Source organism: Cibotium barometz, chromosome 32 (assembly GCF_041138505.1).
Source record: "Cibotium barometz isolate CiBa-2024 chromosome 32, ASM4113850v1, whole genome shotgun sequence".
NCBI lineage: Eukaryota > Viridiplantae > Streptophyta > Polypodiopsida > Cyatheales > Cibotiaceae > Cibotium > Cibotium barometz.
Window position 1 is genome coordinate 47,649,369 of NC_141077.1, and position 6,463 is coordinate 47,655,831.

Here is a 6,463-nt window from a genome sequence, read left to right on the forward strand (position 1 = left end):
CTAATAACTATAAGTGCCAGTGACCTTGACTAAAGTTCTCACACATACATCTACCACATGGCCTACATCATCAGTGGCTCAGAGGTGGTTTTACTCTGTTGGGGTAGGTTACATTGGGTTGTGGGGTTTCTCTCTCTTTCTCTCTCAGAAAAGATAATCTAACTCCACTTCCTTAGGAGTCTCCATGAAGTTTGCCGATGTCTTCCTTCTTCATTGGGTTGTGGGGTTTCTCTCTCTTTCTCTCTCAGAAAAGATAATCTAACTCCACTTCCTTAGGAGTCTCCATGAAGTTTGCCGATGTCTTCCTTCTTCATTGGGTTTGCTGTAGCAGTCTCTTGCCATGTGTCCTGGCTTCCCAAAGTTATGGCAAGTGAAGGTCCTTCCTCCTCCCCTGCCTCTTCCTTGTCCTCGTCCTCGTGAAAATCCTCCTCGGGTGCAGAATGCTTTTTCCTCTCCAGCTGTTAGGTCCACCCCTTTCTTCTCTTTGACCTTGGTCTCTTACTTTAGTAGAGCTCCTTCTATCTCATGCAGCTTAAATTCAGGTACATTCTTTAAGGCTACCATAATGTTTTCATTTTTACCTTTGTCCAAACTCTTCAGAAGCATTGCTAGTGCCTCATCATCCTCTACCTTCTTACAAATGGCTGCGAGTTGTTGCTTAATGCTTTTGTATTTGTTCAAGTGTGTGATTAAAGGTTCACTTTCCTTCATATCAAGTTTGTAGAATCAGATTAGCAGGTTCATCTTTGAATTTTTTGCTTGAGTGCCAAATAATTTATTGAGTTCATCCCATGCATCTTTTGCCCATTGTATCCCTGTGAGATGTGGTAAATGATTTCATCATTTAAAATGAGTGCAATAAGTCCTAATGCTTTCTCATTCCTGCTCTTCCACTCACTTTTCCCAATTACCTTTGGGCATTTATCTCTCCCCTCAACTAGTTCCCATAGATTTTTCCTCATAAGCAAATACATGGTTTTGTATAAAAACTGCTCCCCATTGAATTTAGCTATTTCTTGTGCCGTGCTCATTGATGATGTGAAGGGGGTCTTACCTCTTGATCCAATTCAAGATTCAAGGGAAGTGCCTACCCTTTTACAACTCAAATCTGGTGTTTAAGTGATGATTACAATAGATTTATCAGCATAAATTCACCAAAAATTACATAAAGCCAAGAGTAACAAATATGTACTGAAAGGTTGGAGTATCAAAACATCTCCAAATTGCAATCTGAAGTGATAGGGATCTGTACCAAATACCCAATGGTAAATTTGAACCCTCAATTACACCAAAATACAGTGATTACTATTGATTAATCACTAATTAGTATAATAATCTCCTATTTTGTGTGCAGAAAATAGACTGTGCAGGAAGGCCAGATCTGGGGCCTTAGAGTTCAAATGAGGCCAACTCCTTTCAAAGGCATCAATAGTAGTTAGTCTAGTAGAGGATCAAGCTAAGAAATAAAATATTTGACCAAACATTGAATGCTTAATCTCTGTTTTACCAAAGTCACTTGCAGATTAGATGCAGAGCTTGATGCCAATTTTTTTTTGAAGAATTTCACAAATCTAACATTACCATCATGTAGAGCACCCTTGAAAACCATTGGGGCTAAGAGGAATCAGACCAATTACTTCTGTGTAATTGTAGATCTAAGGTTTTCTCCGGAATTGAAGCGCCGACGAATTCTCGATTTTCTACAGCTCCCATTGGCGGTTTGGTGATTTGTCTTGATGAGCCGGTGCGTGGGCAGCCTGGCTAGGTGGAGCTAAGAGGATATTGCCTAATGTTAAGGCTGTGGAGGGAGAGGGAGCTCCTCCACTAGCTGAGGGTACAGAAGCTAGTTGAAAATTGACTAAAAAATTGGCTCTGATACCATGTTAAAATGCAAGAAAAAGTGATGAGCTATGGTGGATCAAATGTAAGAATCATCATCATTAGCAAAGTGACTAGACGATGATTAAGATAAGATTAGTGAGCAATTAACTGATAGCTTAATGTAGGCATGAATACTAAAAAACCAGCAAATAATAATTAGTCCAATGCCTCAATTTATAGAGTTTACATCCACAAGATGCCAAGCATCTAATCCCATTGATCTCTCCTTGATTCACTCCACCTCTTTTACTTGATTCTCTCCATCCCTTCTCTTTTCCTATAATATCTCCACACATCCTAGAACTTCTCATGCTACCCTTTATTCTCTCCCAATAGATACCTCTCACCTTTTCACTGCTTCTCACTCATTTATAGACTCTCTTTTACAGCCTCTTGCTAAGGGCTTGTTCCCGCACACACCCATTCACGTGTATATTTCAACAATACCATGGCCCCCTTTTCACACACACTTATTAGTGTCACCCCCACTTGGCCTTTGGCCCATAAGCCTACGTCCCTCAATTACAATTGGCCCTTTGGCCCAATACACCTATGCTTGGCCCTTGGCCTCATATGTACAAGTCATGCCCACAATTATGTGTCCAATGCTTCATTACAACACCAAGGGTGGGAGATTTTTTACTCCGTCTACAAGTCTCTATGCCAAGCTTCCACCCTATGCCCCCTATGGCCTCCTCGTGCTCTACCACCAATGCCACCTCCAAATCTAGGTGATCCATGCCACTACTTGGTGCCGACCTTTTCTCCTAAAGCCGTACATTTGGGAGTAGTACTGCAAGGCACCCTGCCACAGCTGGTGGATAAACCCCGCATACTTGCCCATCTACAGATGCTCGGCTTGGGACATCTTCTAGAAAGAGAAGAAAACAAACCCTAAGTCGTAATTAAACTTTCCTTAGTTTGCCCCACCAATGTCCCAAAGCGCCTGCACACAGGCCACCATGCTCACCAAGATACATGACTTTGATAGATATGAGCAGGCGCCTGATCCAGCCACCATTGTGGCCACAATCCACTTCTTCAAGCTGAGTATCACACTCCTAGAGGCCTTCCCATATTAGAACCACTACTACAAGAGAATCAAAGGCCTTTCCTTCGACCTCAATAGTAATCTCTCTCTCTCTCTCTCTCTCTCTCTCTCTCTCTCTCTCTCTCTCACACACACACACACACACACACATGCACATGCACACTATTTGTATTTACATGCTTACATACCTATAGATACACATACATACATAATATATATAAGTGTGTGTATCTATAGGTATGTAAGCATGTATACAAAGATTTCATTGAAAGATGTGAGATGAGATCTTCTTAGATTCAAATTCAAAATTGCATTGGAAGATGTGAGATTTGGCTCCTCCTCACGCTTGCAGGAGGAGTGGTTATTTTGAAATAGTCCCACCTCCTTTGCCCACGTGGAGGGAGGTGGGGTTGTGGTTAATCCTGTATAGACGGAGAAGCTTGGTCTTGCTTTTGTGTACTTAAGCTATACGCTTGTCCTCCTTGTAGCCACTTTAAAAGCCTCCGCACAGCTCAGCTCGACACGTCCTGCCCAACAGTCGCGAGTATCGTAGAGCAGGTCGTGCAGCGGAGCAGGACGCCCGAATGACAGCGTCCTTGCTACGTCTCCACTTCCACGATTGCTTTGCAAATGTTAATATATACCACCTACTAAACGCTGAGAAAGCTATGCTCTGGTGCAATCGTTAAGCAAAGTATATCTCGATTCTCAATTACACTGTGTTTGTACTATGCAATATAGGGATGCAACGGCGATATTGCCGGATGATACGAACACAATGACAGGGGAGAAGACGGCCCATCAAAACAACGACAGCCTGAGAGGCTTCGACGTGGTGGATAACATCAAGTCCACCGTGGAGGCCGCGTGCAACGCCACCGTGTCGTGTGCTGACATCCTAGCACTGGCAGCCAATGCGTCCTGGTAAATTATCTCGAGTACACTAATTAGTGGTACATGAGAAGGCTAATTTAATGAATGCGTCTACAGCTACATGTTTGAGACCTTATATAAGGATGATTTAGCTACGCAAGCTGGAGGGCCTTCCTGGACGCTGCTCTTGGGGAGAAGAGATGGCACCACTGTGAGCGCCACCCTGCTGCGGCTCCCGACATGGATATCAACTCGACCATTAGCAGGTTCACGGCGGTGGGCTTGTTTACGCAGGATGTAGTTGCGCTCTCAGGTTCAAACACAATATATTCACTCGATCGTGACTTTATTAGGAATGCAGCTAACTAAAAATCCAACTGAGTTAGTGTAGTGGTCAAAGCTTGTGACTTGTTCTCTTTGTGTTTCTTCCACCAAACCCCTTAAGTGTTGCACTTGTTCAATCTCCTCAACTGGGTTTGGGTAAGTTCCAATCTTTTTCTTGAGGGTCTTTGGCCCACGTGGCTTGTCTTGGGGAGTCTCAGTCAGTTTAGGTGGTCGAGAGGGCATTAACTGACTTGGTTGTGGGGCCGATGAAGTTTCCTTCTGTTTCCCCTTATTTATGTACCCGCTTGATTCCCCTTCGTTGAGCTCGCGACGAGTGGGTTCCTCCCTTAAGGTAGTGGCTTTGGTCCCCATGGTTTCTATTGAATCAGAATCATCTTCAGGATCATTCATATACACGGGGTCATCTCCTGTCCCTATGTTAGTCTTTCAACTAAGCTTGGAGCTCGTGGCATTAAGCGATCTCTTCTGTCGTGTTTTCTTTTTCTTTGCCTGAGCAATTGATGCAGTATTCCTCTCTTCAAGAATGTAGTTTTGATTTTGAAGCATTGACCGTGTAACTACATTCGCCGGGTACAATGGGTGTGGTTCCTTGTGCTTGGTTGGTGACCTCAACCAAATTCAATGGCGTAATCTTGGGTGCATTAGGATTATGTGGACATTGAGCAATCAAATGATCTATGCCACAACGATTACATGTAAGTACCGACATTCCCGATGTGCTCCCTTGATTTGGTTGCATATGAGTAGCGATCTTCTGTAGCCTATTAGGGCACTCCGCTACACGATGCGGTCCACCACACTCATAGCATTGAAGAGGTGGTCTCCTCGCCAAGGTATTAAGGTTTTGCCCTCTTGTGGCGAGAGCAGCCACTTGATATACAGGCTTGACTTGCCCGAAATGATCTTCCATGTAGTACTAGGGAATCATTTCAAACGTAGCAATCCCACATGGAGCACTGGGGTCTATCTCCTCTTCATAATCCCCACACGCACTATGTGACTCATAACCCATCTGGTTTATTGGGGTAATCCTTGGATGTGGAGGTTGTGGACCTAGCACTGGTGGTGGTAACAGCACAGAGACTGGACTACATTCGGATTCCTTAGAACTATGTGCTGTGAAACGGTTGCTCGACAGGTTGTGCAGGCATTAGCGCGGGTACTTGAGGTGTGTTTGACCAGGCTAGTGGTGCCTGCCTGATTTGCCAACATTCGCTTAAGGCAATCCTTAGATTGATGGCCGTACTTACCACATGCGTTGCAATTCCCATTGAATTTGACTCTGAATGTGGGACATTCACTCGTGCTATGTATTATGGAGAGCCTTAGTAAGGTCGGTCACAGACATTTCAGATATCTTGGGCTGCTTGGTAATAGGTTTCACCGTCATTGGCTCGTGCCCAGATACTTGCGAACTAACGGATTTTGTCTTCGAAGACACCTTTTTACCTGCAATCATCAAGTTGTCTTCTAACTGGATTGCATTGGCAATGACTGCTTCCCACGTTGTAAGACCTCTAATGACTAGGCCATTGTATATGTCCTCATGGCGCAATCCTCGGATGAATCTATCGAGTAGTTGGTTATTATTGAAGCGCTCATCGGGAGTGCAGTGAGAATTTAGATGCTTCAATCGACTTATAAAGTCTCTCACTGACTCCCCTTCCTCGCGTTCAGCTTTTTTGGAGTTGAGAGGCTACTCCCCAAAGCACACCCTCACGTATGTATTCTTTCAAGAATAGTCTCTTGAGAGTGGGGTAGTGAGTGCGCTCTTCAACCCTTAAGGTTCGATACCAATCTCCGGCCTTCCCACTCAAGGTTAAGCCTAAGGCTTTACACTTATGCAGCTCATTGTGCTCTTCCAAGGAATCACACACGTGTTCGAAGACTTCAATGTGCTTCCTAACATCCTTGTTACCACTGAAGTTCTGAGTGAGCTTAGCCACTTGTACTGCCTTGCTTCTAGGTTCTCTCTCAGGCATGCCCCGCATGTTTTCCGCAATAGATCGTCTGATTGTCTGAGCAAATGCTGCGAGATCACCTAGGTGAGCAGGCATAGCTGGTGGAGGCACTTTTGGGATAGCCTGGCTGATAGGAGTTGGCGTTGGTCTGGGTATGTTGGCAAATGACGTGGGATATGATATGTGACTAGGCCTAGCTCCTCTTGGATAAGGGTTGTGATAAGGTGGTCGTGGAGCATACGCCATTGGCATACTAAGAGGTGTAGGAGCTACATGAGCATGAGTAGTGATAGGTACATAAGGTTGATAGGCACTGGCACGCACTGTTGTAGGTACTGTTCCACTAGGTAGC